This window comes from Eurosta solidaginis, chromosome 4 (genome assembly GCF_040869045.1).
Source record: "Eurosta solidaginis isolate ZX-2024a chromosome 4, ASM4086904v1, whole genome shotgun sequence".
Taxonomy (NCBI): domain Eukaryota; kingdom Metazoa; phylum Arthropoda; class Insecta; order Diptera; family Tephritidae; genus Eurosta; species Eurosta solidaginis.
The window spans coordinates 146718005-146740390 of NC_090322.1; the positions used below are offsets into that span (position 1 = coordinate 146718005).

General features: G+C 44.1%; 1 pseudogene; it reads right to left on the minus strand.

The window, feature by feature from the left end:
• Window positions 1-1010: 1010 nt before the first annotated feature.
• LOC137248699 (uncharacterized) lies at window positions 1011-16619 on the minus strand (annotated as a pseudogene).
• Between the last annotated feature and the right edge of the window lie 5767 nt (window positions 16620-22386).

Consider the following 22386-nt stretch of genomic DNA (forward strand, 5'->3'; position numbering starts at 1 on the left):
GCACTCTTCACATGTTTGACTGTGAGAGCGGTTAATTTGGAGTTGGCCCACGATTTGAGCACCGATTCCTGTATCATTGCAATTCGAAATTTTGTAAACCGTCGCGGTGTACCTATACGCTTGCGTTCGGATAACGGGAAAAATTTTGTGGGTGCTGACAAAGAGGCCAAGAGATTTAGCGAAGTTTTTGATTGTACTCGCGTGCAAGATGAGTTGTCTCGACGAGGAGTTGACTGGGTGTTTAATTCGCCATTTAATCCAGCAGAGGGGGGTGCTTGGGAAAGGTTGGTGCAATGTATTAAGCTTGTCCTACGGCACACTTTGAAAGAGGTAGCACCACGGGAAAACACCCTCAACTGCCTTTTAATTGAAGCAGAAAATATAGTCAACTCAAGGCCTCTCACTCATTTACCTGTAGACGTGAATCAAGAACAACCACTCACACCCAATGACTTTATCCTAGCCGAATCTAATAACGCACAAACGCCAGCTGTGGGCGACGTCATCGAAAGGGTATTTGGTCTACGCCAACAGTGGAGAACTGCCAGGCAGTAGAGAGATCACTTCTGGAAGAGTTGGATTAACGAATACCTCCCCACGTTGACGCGTAGGGTGAAGTGGTGCCAACGAGCAAAGAAGTTGCAGGAAGGGGACCTTGTCTTCATTTGCGACCCGAACGTGCCTAGACGCGACTGGTGTCGCGGTAAAATAGAACGCATTTACCCTGGACGTTAGAACTTCTGGTGGCGTAAAACGTAGAGCGGCGTCGAATCTGGCCGTCCTTGACATAAATTGTGGTGAATCTGGTTGATTCACGGAGGCGGGGATATTAAAGCACGGCCCTCGTACTGTATGAACTGTTTCAAATATTTTGTCATCCTTATTTATTGTTCTATCATCATACATATGTACGTACATATGTTACAGTCTGTTTGTTTTATTGAAACCTGGAAATTGTCCGCTAAACATGAATATATATGTGACAAGTAAAATAAAACACAGAGTTGTAGTCAAAGTATCTCGAGAAAAACCACCTTTAATACCTTCTCTACAAACTCTAAGTTCAAATTAGTTAAATGATCGCCACCTGCTGTTCTACACCCTATGCCTAGCAATCCATCCATATCCATTTCACTGTCAGAACTGCCAAATGAGCTATCATCCTCATCTCCCATGCCAAAACGATTGCTCAACATGCCACCCTTGGAAACACCAGCGGAATTCACTTCGCTTTCATTGGCAGCATCGCGTTCTGCTTTTGCGCCCATTGTCGGTCGCCACGTCCGACCTGTTAATGGCCGTCCACTACGTGAAGTCACTGTGCCTGGTCGTAAGCCTTCCCGCAACCTCTTCCATAGAACCACCATACGATCTTCTATTTTTTAACATTAAATCCTCATCACATATGTCGGGAATCTCAGCATCCCAACCAAAATTTCCATGTCTTAACTCACCGCTACCATCAACCACCACCATCATCATATTCTATGAGACCTTCCGGCATGAAGGGCATCGACGACTACTGTGGCTTATATAGTAGTGGCGATGTCGTAGGTGTGCTGCAATTCATATGCGCTTCATATTGCACCTTCAATGCATCGCAACAATGCAGGCGTTTGAAATATTGTTGAAATAACTCTTCCAGTTCTTTCTCGCATTCTTCTAATTCTTGCGTGTGAGCGGGACGAAATTTTGGCAGCGATTTAGTATAGCACCCCCCGAGTTCGGGGTTTAACTTGATATCAAATGAAAGAGGGAGCTCTCCCGATCACAAATATATATATCTTAAAGTGCGCAAACTTATAATTTAAAAGTTATTTGTTGTTAAAGTTTGCAAATTTCTATACAACTTTTATATGTGTATACGTATATATATTATATACGTATATATATATATACGTATATATATATATATAGTGTATGACATTACAAATCTGTGCTGCCACATCTAAAAAACGGAACAAGTGCAGAATCGAAAAATAACTTATAAAAATACCTTTCATCTGATGTATATACATATATCTCTAACCTTTCTACTCTTTATTTACCAAAAATTTGAAAAAGCTCTTTTTTGCATTCGTGAACGATATTTGAACGTGATATTACCTTATAACTCTTATGTTTATTGTTATGTTAGCCAATCCAACACCGGCTGCGCCATGCACAGTAATTCTGCGTAGAACACCTTTCTGCATAGGCGGCCTTCGGCCGCGCTTATAAAAAATAACCCTGGGCTACGCCATGCCAAGTCCGGATGTGTGCAGAAGGTTGTACTACCAGGGTTATTTTTTATAAGCGCGGCCAAAGGCCGCCTACGCGAAATTGTGTTTCAACTTCTCAAAATGAGTAGCAAAAATATATATTTTCATTTTTCTTTATTAACTGAAAGGTGGTAAGGTAATATTTATATTTGTTTTTTTTTTTGTTTATGTGGCAGCACAGCTTTGTAATGTCATCAATAAAATATCTAATATCTAATCTAATATCTAATATATATTATAAATGGCAAAGTTTGGATGTGAAGATGTTTGGATGTTTGGATGTTTGGATGTTTGTCCAGACGTTTGTCTTTGTGACTCAATCACGCAACAACGGCTGGACCGATTTGGATGAAATTTTGCACACATATAGCCAATAGTTTAGAAGGATCTACTAACTATATATTTTTGAAAAGGGGCGTGGTCCCCGCCCCCTAGGAACAGTTATAATTTAATTATTATATTTTTTCGTCTTTGCGACTGAATCACGCCAGAATGGCTACACGGATTTTGATGAAATTTGGGACACAGACAGTAGTCTACTAGCGAAATTTTTTTCCAACATGGAAAGAGGGGTGGGGGTCCCACGACCCCTTCGAGAAATTATTTTTCAATAATTTTTACACATTATAACTTTACGTATACTGGCCTTCACCAATATCACAGACTCAAGGGGTCAAATAAGTCGAGGGCTTACAAAGTAAGCAGTGACACCCTCCGCCCGCCCCCCCTTCCTTTATCTCCCCCTCTGGTGTAAAATCTAAAAATTGTTATAACTCAATATAAATTTTCTCCTAAATCAATAGTTTTTAGTATCTGGTACATACAGAACGAGATCTAGACAATTTTGGAGGAACGATCAGTGGTCCTCTCCTCTACTCCCGCCATCCGCCCTCCATCAATTGTTTTTATTAGCACGCTTTTATTAGCTTTACCTGTATGTTTCTATGTAACTTTTTATTCGCTCCAATGCGCCTGCTGCCTTATTAACATGGTTTTATAATTAGCTTCACCTTATTTGTAATCCTGTAAGGGTCATATCGAGACCCTCCGGGATCATTTCTGGATGGTTTTCGGGATCGGTCCGGGATTACGCCGGGGTAATTTCGGGACTTTTTCGGGACTATTTCGGGATCATTTTGGGACCCTTCCGGGATCATTTCTGTATAGTTTTCGGGATCCGTCCGGGATCCCTTCGGGGTCATTTCGGAACTTTTTCTCGACTAATACAGGATCATTTGGGGAACCTTTCGGCATCATTTCTGGATGGTTTACGGGATCCGTCCGGGATCCCGTCGGCGCCATTTTGGGACTTTTGCGAGATCATTTGGGGTCTCTTCCGGCATCACTTCTGGATGGTTTACGGGATCCGTCCGGGATCCTGTCGGGGTCATTTTGGGATTTTTGCGGGATCATTTGGGGTCTCTTCCAGCATCATTTCTGGATGGTTTTCGGGATCCGTCCGGGATCCTGTCTGGGTCATTTTGAGACTTTTGCGGGATCATTTGGGGTCTCCTCCGGCATCATTTCTGGATGGTTTACGGGATCCGTCCGGGATCCTGTCGGGGTCATTTTGGGACTTTTGCGGGATCATTTGGGGTCTCTTCCGGCATCATTTCTGGATGGTTTACGGGCTCCGTGCGGGATCCTGTCGGGGTCATTTTGGGACTTTTGCGGGATCATTTGGGGTCTCTTCCGGCATCATTTCTGGATGGTTTACGGGATCCGTCCGGGATCCTGTCGGGGTCATTTTGGGACTTTTGTGGGATCATTTGGGGTCTCTTCCGGCATCATTTCTGGATGGTTTACGGGATCCGTCCGGGACCCTGTCGGGGTCATTTTGGGACTTTAGCGGGATCATTTGGGGTCTCCTCCGGCATCATTTCTGGATGGTTTACGGGATCCGTCCGGGATCCTGTCGGGGTCATTTTGGGACTTTTGCGGGATCATTTGGGGTCTCTTCCGGCATCATTTCTGGATGGTTTTCGGGATCCGTCCGGGACCCTGTCGGGGTCATTTTGGGACTTTTGCGGGATCATTTGGGGTCTCTTCCGGCATCATTTCTGGATGGTTTACGGGATCCGTCCGGGATCTTTTTGGGGTCATTTTGGGACTTTTGCAGGATCATTTGGGGTCTCCTCCGGCATCATTTCTGGATGGTTTACGGGATCCGTCCGGGACCCTGTCGGGGTCATTTTGGGATTTTTGCGGGATCATTTGGGGTCTCTTCCAGCATCATTTCTGGATGGTTTCCGGATCCGTCCGGGATTCCGTCGGCGTAATTTCGGGACTATTAGGGGGTTATTTGGGGACCTTTCCGGCATCATTTCTGGATGGTTTTCGGGATCCGTCCGGGACCCTGTCGGGGTCATTTTGGGACTTTTGCGGGATCATTTGGGGTCTCTTCCGGCATCATTTCTAGATGGTTTTCGGGATCCGTCCGGGATCCCGTCGGAGTCATTTCGGAACTTTTTCTCGACTAATACAGGATCATTTGGGGACCCTTTCGGCATCATTTCTGGATAGTTTTAGGGATCCGTTCGGGATCCCGACGGGGTCATATCGGGACCATTTGGGGTACCTACCGGCATCATTTCTGGATGGTTTACGAGATCCGTCCGGGATCCTGTCGGGGTCATTTTGGGGCTTTTGCGGGATCATTTGGGGTCTCTTCCGGCATCATTTCTGGATGGTTTACGAGATCCGTCCGGGATCCCGTCGGGATCATTTCGGGACTATTTCGGGATCATTTGGGCACCTACCTTCATCATTTCTGGATCATTTTCGGGATCTGTAGGGGATGCCGTCTGGATAATTTCAGGACTTTTTCGGGATCATTTGGGGTATCTTCCGGCCACTTTTCTAGATGGTTTTCGGTATCCGTCCGGGATACCGTCAGGGTAATTTCGGGACTATTTGGGAATAACTTGGGAACCTTTCCGGCATCATTTCTGGATAGTTTCCGGGATCCTTCGGGGATCCCGTCAGGGTCATTTCGGAACCCGCGACTAATGAGGGATCATTTGGGGACCCTTTCGCCATCATTTCCGGATGGTTTTCGTGATCCGTCCGGGATACCGTCAGGGTAATTTCGGGACTATTTGGGGATAACTTGGGAACCTTTCCGGCATCATTTCTGGATAGTTTCCGGGATCCGTCGGGAATCTCGTCAGGATCATTTCGGAACTATAAAGGGATCATTTCGTTTTTCATCTTTCTTTAAGGGGATCATTTCACCTTCCAGCATCATTTCTGTATACTTTTGGGGATCCGTCCGGGATCCCATTGGGGGAATTTCGGGAATTTTTCGGGATCATTTGGGGTCCCTTCCGGCATCATTTCTGGATCGTTTTCGGGATCCGTCCGAGATCCCGTCGGGTTTATTTTTTTACTTTTTCGGGAAAATGTCAGGGAATTTCGAGACTGTTCTTGGATCATTTGGGGATCCTTCAGGGATAATTTCTGGATGGTTTTAGGGATCCCGTCGGGGTAATTTCGGGACTTTTTCACGACTATTTCGGGGACAGTTGCCCTTAAAGATCATTTCAGGGTGGTTTTCGGGATCCGTCCGGGTTCCCGTCAGGGTTATTTTGCGCCTTTTCGGGACTATTTCGGGATCATTTTGGGACCCTTCCGGGATAATTTCTCTATGATTTTTTGGATCTGTTCGGGATCCCTTCGTAGTTTTTTCGCGACTTTATCTGGGATAAATTGCGGACCCTTTAGAGATCAATTCTTGATGGTTTTCGGCATCGGTCTGGGATCCCCTCAAGGTCATTTCGGGACTTTTTCGGGACTATTTCGGAATCATTTTGGGACCCCTCCGGCATAATTTCTGGGTGATTTTCGGGATCTGTCCGGGATCCCGACGGAGTTTTTTCGGGACTTTTTCCGGACTATTTCTGGATTATTTGCGGACGTTTCAGAGCTCAGTTCTGGATGATTTTCGGGATCTGTCCGGGATCCCGTCGGAGTTATTTCGGGGTAATTTTGGGACCCTTCCAGGATAATTTCTTCATGATTTTCGGGATGGGTCTGAGTTTTTCGTGACTTTCGGGACTATTTCGGGATCATTTGCGGAACCTTCAGAGATCAATTCTGGATGGTTTGTGGACTTTTCCGGGATCATTTGGGGATCCCTCCAGAGTCATTTCTGGATGGTTTTCGGGATCCCGTCAGGGTCATTTCGGGCCTTTTTCGTGACTACTATTTCGGAATCATTTTGGGACTCCTCCGGGATAATTTCTGGGCGATTTTCGGGATTTGTCCGGGATCCCGTCAGAGTTTTTTCGGGACTTTTTCGGACTATATCGGGATCATTTGCGGACCGTTCAGGAATCAAATCTGGATGGTTTTCGGGATCCGTCCGGGATCCCGTCAGGGTCATTTCGGGACTTTTCGTGACTACGGGATTATTTTGGGACCCTTCCGGCATCATTTCTAGATAGTTTTCGAGATTTGTCCAGGATCCCGTCGGCATCATTTCGTGACTATTTGGTGTCATTTAGGGACACTTCCGGGATCATTTTAGGTCTCTTCGAAACCGGTAATTCAGCACACATGGCCGTGGATTTACGGCAAATTATTCGTAATTAAAATTCGGTATGTTTTATCTTTAATATATCACAGCTTTTTCGTTCTATTTTTAAATGAATCCTGTAACGAACTATTACAACTATAATTAAAATTTTTGTAATATTTTAACCAACTAAATACCCGAAAAAGCAACACTGCTTTTATTTAAAAACTTCTTTTTGGTGTTAGCTAATTGTAGTTTCACTCCTTTGTTCTATGAGTAGTAATTCTTTCACCCCTGTCATATCAATTAATTTAACTTAGAAACAAAATGTATTTTTTTTAATTCGAAAAAAGTGTATTGTACTATTCATGTAAGCGTGCCCATCAGCTCAGTTAGATCTTTTTTTTTACTGTATTAAAAAATAAAATACATTGACAGAAAAAATTTTTAAACAGACAACTTGATAAGCAGGCTAACGTGAATAGCACATATATTTTATTTTCTCCTTGCGGACGGGGCCGCGGGTAAAGGCTAGTATATTATAAATGGGAAAGTTTGGATGTTAAGATGTTTGGATGTTTGGATGTTTGGATGTTTGTCCAGACGTTTGTCTTTGTGACGCAATAACGCAAGAACGGCTGGACCGATTTGGATGAAATTTTGCACACATATAGCCAATAGTCTAGAAGGATCTACTAGCTATATATTTTTCAAAAGGGGCGTGGTCCCCGCCCCCTAGGAACAGTTATAATTTAATTATTATATTTTTTCGTCTTTGCGACTGAATCACGCCAGAATGGCTACACGGATTTTGATGAAATTTGGGACACAGACAGTAGTCTACTAGCGAAATTTTTTTCGAACATGGAAAGAGGGGTGGGAGGTCCCATGACCCCTTCGAGAAATTATTTTTCATAATTTTCACACATTATAACTTTACGTATACTGGCCTTCACCAATATCACAGACTCAAGGGGTCAAATAAGTCGAGGGCTTACAAAGTAAGCAGTGACACCCTCCGCCCGCCCCCCTTTATCACCCCCCCTCTGGTGTAAAATCCATAAATTGTTATAACTCAATCTAAATTTTCTCCTAAATCAATAGTTTTTGGTATCTGGTACATACAGAACGAGATCTAGACAATTTTGGAGGAACGATCAGTGGTCCTCTCCTCTACTCCCGCCATCCGCCCTCCATCAATTGTTTTTATTAGCACGCTTTTATTAGCTTTACCTGTATGTTTCTATCTAACTTTTTATTCGCTCCAATGCGCCTGCTGCCTTATTAACATGGTTTTATAATTAGCTTCACCTTATTTGCAATCCTGTAAGGGTCATATCGAGACCCTTCCGGGTTCATTTCTGGATGGTTTTCGGGATCGGTCCGGGATTACGCCGGGGTAATTTCGGGACTTTTTCGGGACTATTTCGGGATCATTTTAGGACCCTTCAGGGATCATTTCTGTATAGTTTACGGGATCCGTCCGGGATCCCGTCGGGGTTATTTTAGAACATTTTCGGGACTACTCCGGAATCATTTCGGGACTATTTCGCGATCATTTGGGGACCCTTCCGGCATCATTTTTGGATGGTTTTCGGGATCCGTGCGGGATCTCGTCGGGGTCATATAGGGACTTTTTCGGGATCATTTGGGGGCTCTTCCGGCATCATTTCTTGATGGTTTTCGGGATCCGTCCGGGATATCGTCGAGGTCATTTGGGGACTTTTTCGGGATCATTTGGGGGCTCTTCCGGCATCATTTCTGGATGGTTTTCGGGATCCGTCCGGGATCTCGTCGGGGTCATTTGGGGACTTTTTCGGGATCATTTTAGGGCTCATCCGGCATCATTTCTGGATGGTTTTCGGGATCCGTCCGGGATCCCGTCGGGATCATTTCGGGACTTTTTCGCGACTAATACGGGATCATTTGGGAACCCTTTCGGCATCATTTCTGGATGGTTTTCGGGATCCGTCCGGGATCCCGTCGGGGTCATTTCGGGACTTTTTCGCGACTAATACGGGATCATTTGGGAACCCTTTCGGCATCATTTCTGGATGGTTTTCGGGATCCGTCCGGGATCCCATTAGGGTAATTTCGGGACTATTAGGGGATCATTTGGGAACCTTTCCGGCATCATTTCTGGATAATTTTCGGGATCCGTCCGGGATGCCGACGAGGTCATTTCGGGACTATTTCGGGATCATTTGGGATACCTACCGGCATCATTTCTGGATGGTTTTTGGGATTCGTCCGGGATCCCGTCGTGGTCCTTTCGGGACTTTTTTTCGACTAATACGGGATCATTTGCGGACCCTTTCGGCATCATTTCTGGATAGTTGTCGGGATCCCGTCACAGTCATTTCGGGACTATTAGGGGATCATTTGAGGACCTTTCCGGCATCATTTCTGTATTGTTTTCGGAATCCTTTAGGGATCCCGTCAGGGTCATTTTGGGACTTTCGGGGCTAATACGGGATCATTTGGGGATCCTCTAGGGGTCGTTTCGTGACTTTTTCTGTTTTATTTCGGGATCATTTGGGGACCCTTCCGGCATAATTTCTTGATGGTTTGCCGGATCCATCAGGGTCATTTCGGGACCATTTTGTGATCATTTGGGGACCCTTCCGAGATCATTTCTGGATCCGTCCGGGATGCCGTAGGAGCCATTTCGGGATTTTTTGTTACTTTTCCGGGATAGTTTTTGGACCCTTCCGGGATCATTTCTGGATCTGTGCGGGATCCCATCTGGGTCATTTCCGGACTATTTCGGGATCATTTTGGGATCCTTCCGGAATCATTTCTGTATGGTTTTCGCGATCCGTCGTTGATTCCCTCGGAGCCATTTCGGAACCTTTTCTGGAGTATGTCGGGGTCATTTGGGGACTTTTTCGGGATCATTTGGGGCTCTTCCGGCATCATTTCTGGATGGTTTTCGGGATCCGTGCGGGATCTCGTCAGGGTCATTTGGGGACTTTTTCGGGATCATTTGCGGGCTCTTCCGGCATCATTTCTGGATGGTTTTCGGGATCCGTCCGGGATATCGTCGGGGTCATTTGGGGACTTTTTCGGGATCATTTGGGGGCTCTTCCGGCATCATTTCTGGATGGTTTTCGGGATCCGTCCGGGATCCCATCAGGGTAATTTCGGGACTATTAGTGGATCATTTGTGGACCTTTCCGGCATCATTTCTGGATAATTTTCGGTATCCGTCCGGGATGCCGACGAGGTCATTTCGGGATTATTTCGGGATCATTTGGGATACCTACCGGCATCATTTGTGGATGTTTTTTGGGATTCGTCCGGGGTCATTTCGGGACTTTTTCTCGACTAATACGGGATCATTTGCGGACCCTTTCGGCATAATTTCTGGATAGTTGTCGGGATCCGTTCGGGATCCCGTCACGGTCATTTCGGAACTATTAGGGGATCATTTGAGGACCTTTCCGGCATCATTTCTGGATAGTTTTTGGAAACTTTTCGGGATCCCGTCAGGGTCATTTCGGGGCTTTTTCGGGATCATTTAAGGATGGCTTTCAGGATTCGTCCGGGAACCCGTCAGGGTAATTTCTGGACTTTTCCGAGACTATTTCGGGATCAGTTTGGGACCTTCCCAAGATCATTTCTGGATGGATTTCGGGATTTGTCCGGGATGCCCTCAGGATCATTTTGGGACCATTAGGTGAGCATTTGAGGACCGTTCCGGCATCACTTCTGGATGGTTTTCGGTATCCGTTCAGATTCCCGTCGGAATAATTGCGGGACTTTTTCGGGATCATTGGGGTCCCTTCCGACATCATTTCTGGATGGTTTTTGGGATTCGTCCGGCATCCCGTCGGGGTCATTTCGGGACTTTTTCTCGACTAATACGGGATCATTTGCGGGCCCTTTCGGTATCATTTCTGGATAGTTGTCGGGATTCGTTCAGGATCCCATCAGGGTCTTTTCGGAACTATTGGGAGATCATTTGAGGACCTTTCCGGCATCATTTCTGGTTAGTTTTCGGGATCCCTTCCGGGTCCCATCAGGGTCATTTCGGGACTTTTTCGGCATCATTTAAGATTGGTTTTCAGGATTCGTCCGGGTTCCGTCAGGGTAATTTCTGGACTTTTCCCAGACTATTTCGGGATAATTTTGGGACCCTCCCAAGATCATTTCTGGATGGATTTCGGGATCTGTCCGGGATGCCGTCAGGGTCATTTTGGGACTATTAGGTGATCATTTGAGGACCTTTTCGGCATCACTTTCATCACTTTTCTCGACTAATACGGGTTCATTTGAGGTACCTTCCGGCATCATTTCTAGATGGATTTCGGGATCCATCAGGGTTCCCGTCGTGGTCATTTCTGGACTTTTTCTCGACTAATACGGGATCATTTGGGGTAGCTTCCGGCATCATTGCTAGATGGTTTTCGGGATCCGTCCGGGATCCAATCAGGGTCATTTCGGGACTATTTCGGGATCATTTGGGGTACCTTCCAGTTCATTTCTAGATGGTTTTCTGGTCCGTCCGGGATCCCGTCGGGGTAATTTCGGGACTTTTTCTCGACTAATACGGGATCATTTGGGGACGCTTTCGGCATCATTTCTGGATGGTTTTCGGGATCCGTCCGGTATCCCGTCGGGGTCATTTCGGTACTATTTCGGGATCATTTGAGGTACCTTCCGGCACCATTTCTAGATGGTTTAGGGATCCGTCCGGGATCCCGTCAGGGTAATTTCGGGACTATTTCGGGATACCTTCCGGCATCATTTCTGGATAGTTTTCGGGATCCATCCGGGATCCCTACGGGGTCAATTCAGGACTTTTTCTCGGGATGATTGGGGACCCTTTCGGCATTATTTCTGGATGCTTTTCGGGATCCGTCAGGAATTCCGTCGGGGTCATTTCGGGACTTTTTCGGGACTAATACGGGATAATTAGGGGAGCTTTTCGGCATCATTTCTGGATGGTTTTCGGGATCCGTACGGGATCCTGCCAGGGTCATTTCGGGACTATTTCGGGATCATTTGGGGTACCTTCGGCATCATTTCTATATGGTTTTGAGGATCCGTCCGGCATCCCGTCGGGGTTATTTCAGGACTTTTTATCGACTGGTGTCGAATCATTTGGGGACCCTTTCGCCATAATTTCTGGATGGTTTTCGGGATCCGTCCGGGACCCCTTCGGGTCATTTCGGAACTTTTTCGGGACTATTTCGGGATCATTTGGGGTATTTTCCTTCAGGGTCATTTAGGAGTCCGTTCGAGATCCCGTCAGGGTCATTTCGGGAGTATTAGGGGATCATTTGAGGACCTTTCCGGCATCATTTCTGGATAGTTTTCGGAATCTGGGATCCCGTCGGGGTCATTTCAGGACTTTTTCGGGACTAATACGGGATCATTTTGGGACCCTTCCGGAATCATTTCTGTATGGTTTTCGCGATCCGTCGTGGATCCCCTAGGGACCCTTCCTGGATATTTTCTGGGTGGTTTTTGAGAACCGTCCGGGAGCCCGTCAGGGTCATTTGGAACTTTTGCGGGACTATTTCGGGGTCATTTTGGTACCCTTCAGGCATCATTTCTTTGTGGTTCTTTGGATAAGTCCAGAATCGCGTCGTTGTCATTTCGGGTTTTTTGGGACTATTCCGGGAACTTTTGGAGACCCTTCTGTGGCATTTCTAGATGGTTTTCAGGATCCGTCCGCGATAGTGTCGGTGTAATTTCGTGGATTTTTCTGGATAATTTTGGGATCATTTGGGGATCCTATCAGGTTATCAACTCATTTAGTTCTTTTTTTACTCAAATTCCAAAAATAAAATGCATTAGACAGAACAAATTTTTTCAACAGATAGCTTGATAAGCAGGCTAACCTGAATAGCACATATATTTTATTTTCTTCTTGCGGACAGGGCCGCGGGTAAAGGCTAGTATATATATATATAAATGTGCATGTTGCTACAAAAGCGCGATTGATTTAATAAAAACATTTATAATAAGTAAAAACAATGCAAAAATGAAATTGAAATATACAAAAATGCAATTTAAGTTTATCGTTGCCAATTTATATAGATATGTATGTAGATTAAGGTTTTGAAAGATATGTTAATTGTACTTTAAAGTGCTATAGAAATTTGCTAAATTTGCAAACTTTAACAACAAATAACTTTTAAATTATAAGTTTGCGCACTTTAAAATACATATATTTGTGCTCGGGAGAACTCCCTCTTTCATTTGATACAAAGTCGTACCGTGTGTAGAAGTCCACGAAAGTGGGGAAAGCTTCTGACCGCCATTCACCTGGGAATGGCCAGAGCGATTCTTTTTTTCTTTTTTTTGCGGCCAAGTATCCTCTGGGTAGCCGCTAAACACCCGTTTAGCGGTGAGCTAATGTAAGAAGGCGACAACCTGGCTAGGCCACTCTGACATAATCGGTTTAAGGGCTAGCCGGGGGAGATTTCATCGGCAGCGTCTGTACACCTCTAGGTGCGGCTGCAAGCGGGCGTCTGTCTTGGAGCAAGCGGCTCGCTATATAAACGTGCCAAGTAATATTTTCACCCCCGCTAAGCGGGTTGTGCGCTGGGCTTGGGACCCGCCACGTAAAACCATGTTCCAATGAAATATAACAACAAGCCTCGAATAAATACACTCTCTATTGATGACGACCATGGCAAACGTTTGAAGGACAATGAATTGAGGGCATGCACCTGGAACGTCCGCTCCCTGAATGGGATTGGTGCAGATGCCCGGCTGGTTGATGTACTCGTCAAAGCAAAATCTGACATCACCGCCATCCAAGAAATGCGTTGGACGAAGCAAGGAAGAAAGAAGATAAAAAATTGTGACATATATTGGAGTGGCCATGCGAATAAGCGCAGTTTCGGCGTCGGATTCGTGGTGGGAGAGAGACTTTGTCGCCAAGTGCTGGCGTTCACGCCTGTGGACGAGCGTCTCGCTGCTATTTGAATAAAAGCAAAATTTTTTAATATATCATTCATCTGCGCCCATGCGCCGACAGAGGAGAAAGACAATGAGGTGAAAGACACTTTTTATGAACAATTAGAACGCACATACGAGCGCTGCCCCCGTCATGATATAATAGTCGTGCTTGGCGACTTTAACGCCAGGGTGGGCAAAGAAGGTGTTTTTGGCCCTACAGTCGGAAAGTTCAGCCTACACAATGAAACTTCTCCTAACGGACTGAGGCTGATTGACTTTGCCGGTGCTCGTAACATGGTCATATCAAGCACGAGGTTCATGCATAAAAAGATACATCAAGCTACATGGCTGTCTCCTGGTCGAAATACTCGCAATCAGATCGATCACGTTGTGATAGACGGACGGCATGCCTCCAGTGTTTTAGATGTGCGAACGATCCGAGGACCTAACATCGATTCGGACCATTATCTCGTTGCAGCCAAAATACGCACCCGCCTCAACGCGGCTAAAAACAAGGAACAAAAAACACAAGGAAAGCTAGACGTCGAAAAGCTTCAATCACAACAGACTGCCAATGATTTCGCAACTCGACTCTCACACCTGCTCTCTGAGGGCACAACTCATCCTGAAGGAATACAGGAGCAGTGGGAGCATATCTCCAAAGCACTTCATACTGCCGCCGAGGAAAAAATTGGTTACCGGCGGCCACAAAAAAACAACTGGTATGATGAAGAATGCCGCGTTGCAACCGAAAGAAAAGACGCTGCCTACAGGGCTACGTTAAAAGCGAGCGCAACAAGAGGAGTGTGTGAACGCTATCGTGAGTTGAAAAGGGAAGCGAGACGCCTTTTCAGGAAGAAAAAAGCAGAAGCAGAAAGGCGTGAGTGCGAGGAGCTTGAGCTGCTAGCCACCAGGAATAACGCCCGAAATTCTACCAAAAAATACGGCGACAGACGGAAGGTTTTAAGACCGGGGCAAACTCCTGTAGGAATGAAAACGGCGACCTTGTAACTGATGTCCAGAGAGTGCTTAGATTATGGAGGGAACACTTCTCTGCTCTCCTAAATGGAGGCAGCAATTCACCGCGCAGAGATGAAGAACCCGATCCCGCAATCGATGATGATGGAATATATGTCCCCCGCCCGATTATGACGAAGTTAGAATAGCAATAACCAGATTGAAAAACAACAAGGCCGTGGGCGCTGATGGATTGCCTGCGGAGCTATTCAAGTTCGGCGGCGAGGAGTTGGTAAGGCGCATGCAGCAGCATCTTAGCAAAATATGGGCGGACGAAAGCATGCCCGACGGTTGGAATCTAAGTGTTCTTTGCCCAGTCCACAAGAAGGGGGATACTGCAAAATGCACCAACTATCGTGGAATCAGCCTTCTTAATATCGCATATAAGGTTCTTTCAAGTGTATTGTGCGAAAGATTGAAGCCCACCGTGAACCGGCTGATTGGACCTTATCAGTGCGGCTTCAGACCTGGTAAATCTACCATCGACCAGATTTTCACAATGCGCCAAATCTTGGAAAAAACCCGTGAAAAGAGAATCGACACACATCACCTCTTCGTCGACTTTAAAGCCGCCTTCGACAGCACGAAAAGGAGCTGCCTATATGCCGCTATGTCTGAATTTGGTTTCCCCGCAAAACTTATACGGCTGTGCAAAATGACGTTGAGCAACACCATCAGCTCAGTCAGAATTGGGAAGGACCTCTCCGAGCCGTTCGAAACTAAACGAGGTTTCAGACAGGGTGACCCCCTATCGTGCGATTTCTTTAATTTGATGCTGGAGAAAATTATACTAGCTGCAGAACTTAACCGCACTGGAACAATATACTATAAAAGCGTGCAATTACTGGCATATGCTGATGACATTGATATCATCGGCCTAAACACCCGCGCTGTTAGTTCTGCTTACTCCAAGCTGGAAAAAGAAGCGGTAAAGATGGGTTTGATGGTGAATGAGGACAAAACGAAGTACCTGCTGTCATCGAGCAAAGAGTCAGCGCATATGCGCCTTGGCAACCACGCTACTGTTGGCAGCCATAATTTCGAAATAGTAAAATACTTCGTTTATTTGGGAACCAGCATCAACACTAGCAACAACATCAGCACTGAAATCCAGCGAAGAATCAATCTTGCCAATAAATGCTACTTTGGACTAGGTAGGCAATTGAAAAGTAAAGTCCTCTCTCGGCGAACGAAAATCATACTCTACAAGTCACTTATCGTACCCGTCCTGCTATATGGGGCAGAAGCATGGACCATGACAACAGCAGATGAAGCGGCTTTGGGAGTGTTCGAGAGAAAAGTTCTTCGAAAGATTTATGGACTTCTACGCGTTGGCGATGGCGAGTACCGAAGAAGATTTAATGATGAGCTGTACGAGCTATACGCAGACATCAACATAGTCCAGCGAATTAAAACGCAGCGGCTGCGCTGGCTAGGCCATGTTATGCGAATGAAAGATGATGCTCCGGCCAAGAAAGTGTTTCTATCGGAACCCGCCTATGGAAGCAGAGGTAGAGGGCGGCCCCCACTCCGTTGGAAGGACCAGGTGGAAAACGATTTAAACTCCCTTGATGTGACCAATTGGCGCCGGTTGGCGGAGCGAAGGAGCGACTGGCGCGCCTTGTTGGACGGCCATAACCGTTTAGACGGTTAAGCGCCAATTAAGTAAGTAAGTAAGTTTTACCCCGACATCGTGGGGTGCTATTCTAAAATTTTCCCGAAATTTTTGTTTGGTATGTCCCAGTTCAGGGCCCTTGCGCTGCACTTTCGAGGTGAGCAAACGACAATTCCATATGACGGTTGGCTTGCGCAAAGAGCTCTTCTCGATGTAAAATATCTTTGGCGAGCAGCTCTTGTAGCGCTACACCGCACTGTGCTGAGAGTTCACGTGCCATTCGCAGGTCATCCATCTTATTACCGATGTTCATTTGATTGAGACTGCGCTAGTTCTCTTCTTCATCTATATTGTAAATTCCACCTGCAAAAGGTGAATTTCTTTAAACCAACTAAAACTATTAAAAAATTTAATTTTAGTTTGTGACTTACCGCAGATTTGCAGAAAAATATTTTATTTTTTAACGGATGAGAACAAAATAAACTATCAAAATTATATAAGTGTACCCAACTTGTACTTTTTTCCTAAAAGTAAAACTTTAAATACGTTTTTAAAATTTTTGTTCAATAGTCTGACAGGAGTTTAAAAAGAAGTAACACTTTAAGTTTTTAGGAGCAATGTGGGAGTTTGGAAGGTGAAAAGTACAGGGTGACATTGTGCTAGATGGGTAACCTTGTAGCTAAGCGTGGGGCAGTTGAGGGCGAGCAGTTTAATACGAGTTATAAGGGAGTAATTTGGACTGTATGTTATTTTACTTAGAGAGAGGTCACTATGTACTTGTTACACCTTGTATTTATTCATTGGGGGCTAGCACTGGGGGCTCCAAGGTTTTGGCTGCGGGACGAGCCACCTTGTTTTGCTTTGAAAAACCCCTATTACACCTTGTATTTATTCATTGGGGGCGAGCACTGGGGGCTCCAAGGTATTGGCTGCGGGATGAGCCACCTTGTTTTGCTTTGAAAAACCCCTATTACACCTTGTATTTATTCATTGGGGGCGAGCTCTGGGGGCTCCAAGGTATTGGCTGCGGGCTGAGCCACCTTGTTTTGCTTTGAAAAACCCCTATTACACCTTGTATTTATTCATTGGAGGCGAGCACGGGGGGCTCCAAGGTATTGGCTGCGGGATGAGCCACCTTGTTTTGCTTTGAAAAACCCCTATAACACCTTGTATTTATTCATTGGGGGCGAGCACTGGGGGCTCCAAGGTATTGGCTGCGGGATGAGCCACCTTGTTTTGCTTTGAAAAACCCCTATTACACCTTGTATTTATTCATTGGGGGCGAGCACTGGGGGCTCCAAAGTATTGGCTGCGGAAAGAGCCACCTTGTTTTGCTTTGAAAAACCCCTATTACACCTTGTATTTATTCATTGGGGGCGAGCACTGGGGGCGAGCACTGGGGGCTCCAAGGTATTGGCTGCGGGATGAGCCACCTTGTTTGCTTTGAAAAACCCCGCTTTGGGATAAAAAATATAAATTATGTCTTTAGAATATTTCACTAACAAGTTGAGAATTACAAGCACACTCAATGGCTAATGAAACAAACGAAAGAAAAAAAGTCATAGTTTAAGTCGCTTAAACATGCTCCCCCCCTAGACGGCTTAGTCGTCTAGTTGTAATTCCATAGGAGTCGGTCATCCGGCTCGTAGGACCATAGCTAAGCGTGGGGCAGTTGAGGGCGAGCAGTTTAATACGAGTTATAAGGGAGTAATTTGATGCGATTGTAGGCGTTTGAGTCATGGCACAGTGGATGACGTACCCGACTCACACGTTTGGGGTTGCGGGTTCAAAGCCCACTGCAAGCAAGCTTTTTTAAATTTATTATCCTTTTTTATTTTATAAATTATTATTTTAATGGACTGTATGTTATTTTACTTAGAGAGAGGTCACTATGTACCTGTTACACCTTGTATTTATTCATTGGGGGCGAGCACTGGGGGCTCCAAGGTATTGGCTGCGGGTTGAGCCACCTTGTTTTGCTTTGAAAAACCCCTACTACACCTTGTATTTATTCATTGGGGCGAGCACTGGGGGCTCCAAAGTATTGGCTGCGGGATGAGCCACCTTGTTTTGCTTTGAAAAACCCCTATTACACCTTGTATTTATTCATTGGGGGCGAGCACTGGGGCTCCAAGGTATTGGCTGCGGGATGAGCCACCTTGTTTTGCTTTGAAAAACCCCGCTTTGGGATAAAACATTTAAATTATGTCTTTAGAATATTTCACTAACAAGTTGAGAATTACAAGCACACTCAATGGCTAATGAAACAAACGAAAGAAAAAAAGTCATAGTTTAAGTCGCTTAAACACCTTGTATAATTAAACCATGAAGAATAGTGAAATATAAAGGGTGATAAGCTCTAAGCATAAAATATTGTGGAAATATTTGGTTTATTGGTACTGTTTATAAAATTTTCCTGCCCAATTTAAGGAATATTTTTACTGAAATGCTTTATCTCAAATATTTATGAAATTTAGAATGTAGACCAATATTATTATTACATATAACACCGAAATGTTACTGGTATATACTCAAAGTATTTCTACATAGATGCAAATTATTAACGTTCAAAACACCAGCTACAACGGATTTATTTGAAAAATATTTTAAAATTTTTTCAACTTACAAATACAAAATATTGCTCAAAATTAACACGCACAAATATTACTAAGACCTAGTTTACATATAACGAGATTATCTTCATTATCGTACTTAACCCCTAATCGTTAATTATATAAAATTAGCAGACCCGGCAGACGTTGTTCTGCCCTAAATTTGGCCTATCTGCTTACATTTTAATAAGCTTTTTCCGTCTAGCTGTGCCCTACCTCTCTACACTTTTTCCTAATCTCTTTATTCACTCCTCCCTCCGTCTATTTCGCTTCATTATCATCTTCGTCTGATTCTATCTCTTTATCAGTCTCCTTATATCTTTTCTCTTCTCTCAAGTTTTTCTCCTTCTTCTTCATCTCTTATTGCCAGTTCCAGAGGGTGGTATGTATTTTTTTCCAGTGCCACAGCGAGTCTCAGTCCCAGTCCTGGTCCTAATCCCAGTCCCAGTCCGTCTCTGGTATACTTCCCGGAAAAAAGCATCGTAAATATTAGTATAGGCAAATTTATATACGAAATTTCAGGCAAATCGAATAGGACGTATGTAAATAGGTATGTTGGTATTATTAATTCTTGTCTTTATTTCGGCTTCGAATGCATATTTATCAGTTTTGCCACAATGAACTTTAGAGCTCTCAGCAACAGCTTTCATTTGATATCCATAATACACACACATTCTAGGGGTATCCGGGTCCATGTCTTGGCCTATATCTCGAGACCGTAGTCACCCAGGGGTATGAAAATTATCCTGTACTATAGCACTCATCAACAATTTTCATTTGATATCCATATTGTATAAACACATTCTAGGGGTACCCGGGTCCACGTTTTGGGCTATATCTCGAGACCCTATCCTTCCAGTTGTATGGAAATTATCCTGTACTATAGCACTCATCAACAGTTTTCATTTGATATCCATATTGTATAAACATATTCTAGGGGTACCCGGGTCCACGTTTTGGGCTATATCTCGAGACCCTATCCTTCCAGTTGTATGAAAATTATCCTGTACTATAGCACTCATCAACAGCTTTCATTTGATATCCATATTGTATAAACACATTCTAAGGGTACCCGGGTCCACGTTTTGGGCTATATCTCGATATCCTATCCTCCCAGTTGTATGAAAATTATCCTGTACTATAGCACTCATCAACAGCTTTCATTTGATATCCATATTGTGTAAACACATTCCAGGGGTACTCGGGTCCACGTTTTGGGCTATATCTCGAGACCCTATCCTCCCAGTTGTATGAAAATTATCCTGTACTATAGCACTCATCAACAGCTTTCATTTGATATTCATATTGTATAAACACATTCTAGGGATACCCGGGTCCACGTTTTGGGCTATATCTCGAGACCCTATCCTCCCAGTTGTATGAAAATTATCCTGTACTATAGCACTCATCGACAGCTTTCATTTGATATCCATATTGTATAAACACATTCTAAGGGTACCCGGGTCCACGTTTTGGGCTATATCTCGAGACCCTATCCTCCCAGTTGTATGAAAATTATCCTGTACTATAGCACTCATCAACAGCTTTCATTTGATATCCATATTGTATAAACACATTCCAGGGGTACCCGGGTCCACGTTTTGGGCTATATCTCGAGACCCTATCCTCCCAGTTGTATGAAAATTATCCTGTACTATAGCACTCATCAACGGCTTTCATTTGATATCCATATTGTAAAAACACATTCCAGGGGTACCCGGGTCCACGTTTTGGGCTATATCTCGAGACCCTAGCCTCCCAGTTGTATGAAAATTATCCTGTACTATAGCACTTATCAACAGCTTTCATTTGATATCTATATTGTATAAACACATTCTAGGGGTACCCGAGTCCACGTTTTGGCCTATATCTCGAACCCTATCCTCCCAGTTGTATGAAAATTATCCTGTACTATAGCACTCATCAAGAGCTTTCTTTTGATATCCATATTGTATAAACACATTCTAGGGGTACCCGGGTCCACGTTTTGCCCTATATCTCGAGACCCTAGTCACCCAGGGGTATGAAAATTATCCTGTACTATAGCAGTTATCAACAGTTTTCTTTTGATATCCATATTGTATAAACACATTCCAGGGGTACCCGGGTCCACGTTTTGGGCTATATCTCGAGACCCTATCCTCCCAGTTGTATGAAAATTATCCTGTACTATAGCACTCATCAACAGCTTTCATTTGATATCCATATTGTATAAACACATTCTAGGGATACCCGGGTCCACGTTTTGGGCTATATCTCGAGACCCTATCCTCCCAGTTGTATGAAAATTATCCTGTACTATAGCACTCATCAACAGCTTTCATTTGATATCCATATTGTATAAACAAATTCCAGGGGTACCCGGGTCCACGTTTTGGGCTATATCTCGAGACCCTAGCCTCCCTGTTGTATGAAAATTATCCTGTACTATAGCACTCATCAACAGCTTTCATTTGATATCCATATTGTATAAACACATTCTGGGGTACCCGGGTTCAAGTTTTGATCTCAAGACCCTAGACACGTAGCGAAAAAAAGATAGTCGTTGGCCGATTCTCAGACCTACCCAATATGATCACAAAATTTCATGAGAATCGGTTCAGCCTCTAAAACCGTGACAGAAGAATTTTATATATTAGATTTACCAAAGAATTTTCCCCCTCGATCAATGGTAATTATAGACAAATTTTAGCGATGCGAATTTTTTTTTTTTCACAGAAAAAGTTCCACTTCAAGAGTGTAATCTCTAATGGAAGCAAAAACTAAAAGGAAGCTTGAAAATTTGATAGAAAGTAATCTAGTTCCTAGGGATGGGATACATGTAAACGCATAAATAATAGTTTGACGATTTATTGCAGATTAATACTATGTGTCTTCGGCACCGAAATTAAGTTGATTTCTTAAGATTATTAATTTCAGCCGAAATTAGCTAATTTCGTCATGTGAAAACTGTCAAATGAAATTAGGAATTCTTCTTAATTTCATCGAAATTAGGTGCAATTTACTGAGCGACTCTGTGGTCGATTACAATTTACACAAAATAATCGATGGTCTGCCCGCACTTGCCGTCAAATTTCAAAAACATATGTTTATCTTGAACTAGGGTGGGACTTATCCGCCAGGTATTCGTAATCCGAATAATATTTATTCGGATTTTTTATTCGTATATTCGGATAGTACTATCCGGATAGTAGTTTGCCGCTCCTTAAAATTTTGATTGTCTTTGAACGCGTTAAACGTTGTAATATAAATACCCAAATGTGCATATAAGCATATTCTAACATATGTACATGTTGTATTCTTGCAGATTCCTTTGAATCTAATTTAAATAAATTTTGATCCATCAGACTTCGCAAAAAATGTTGACAATGACATGTAAACTTATTTTTTTAATGGCGACCAATTAGATGTTTATACAAACCAAAAGATATCAAAACAAAAATGTTCCAT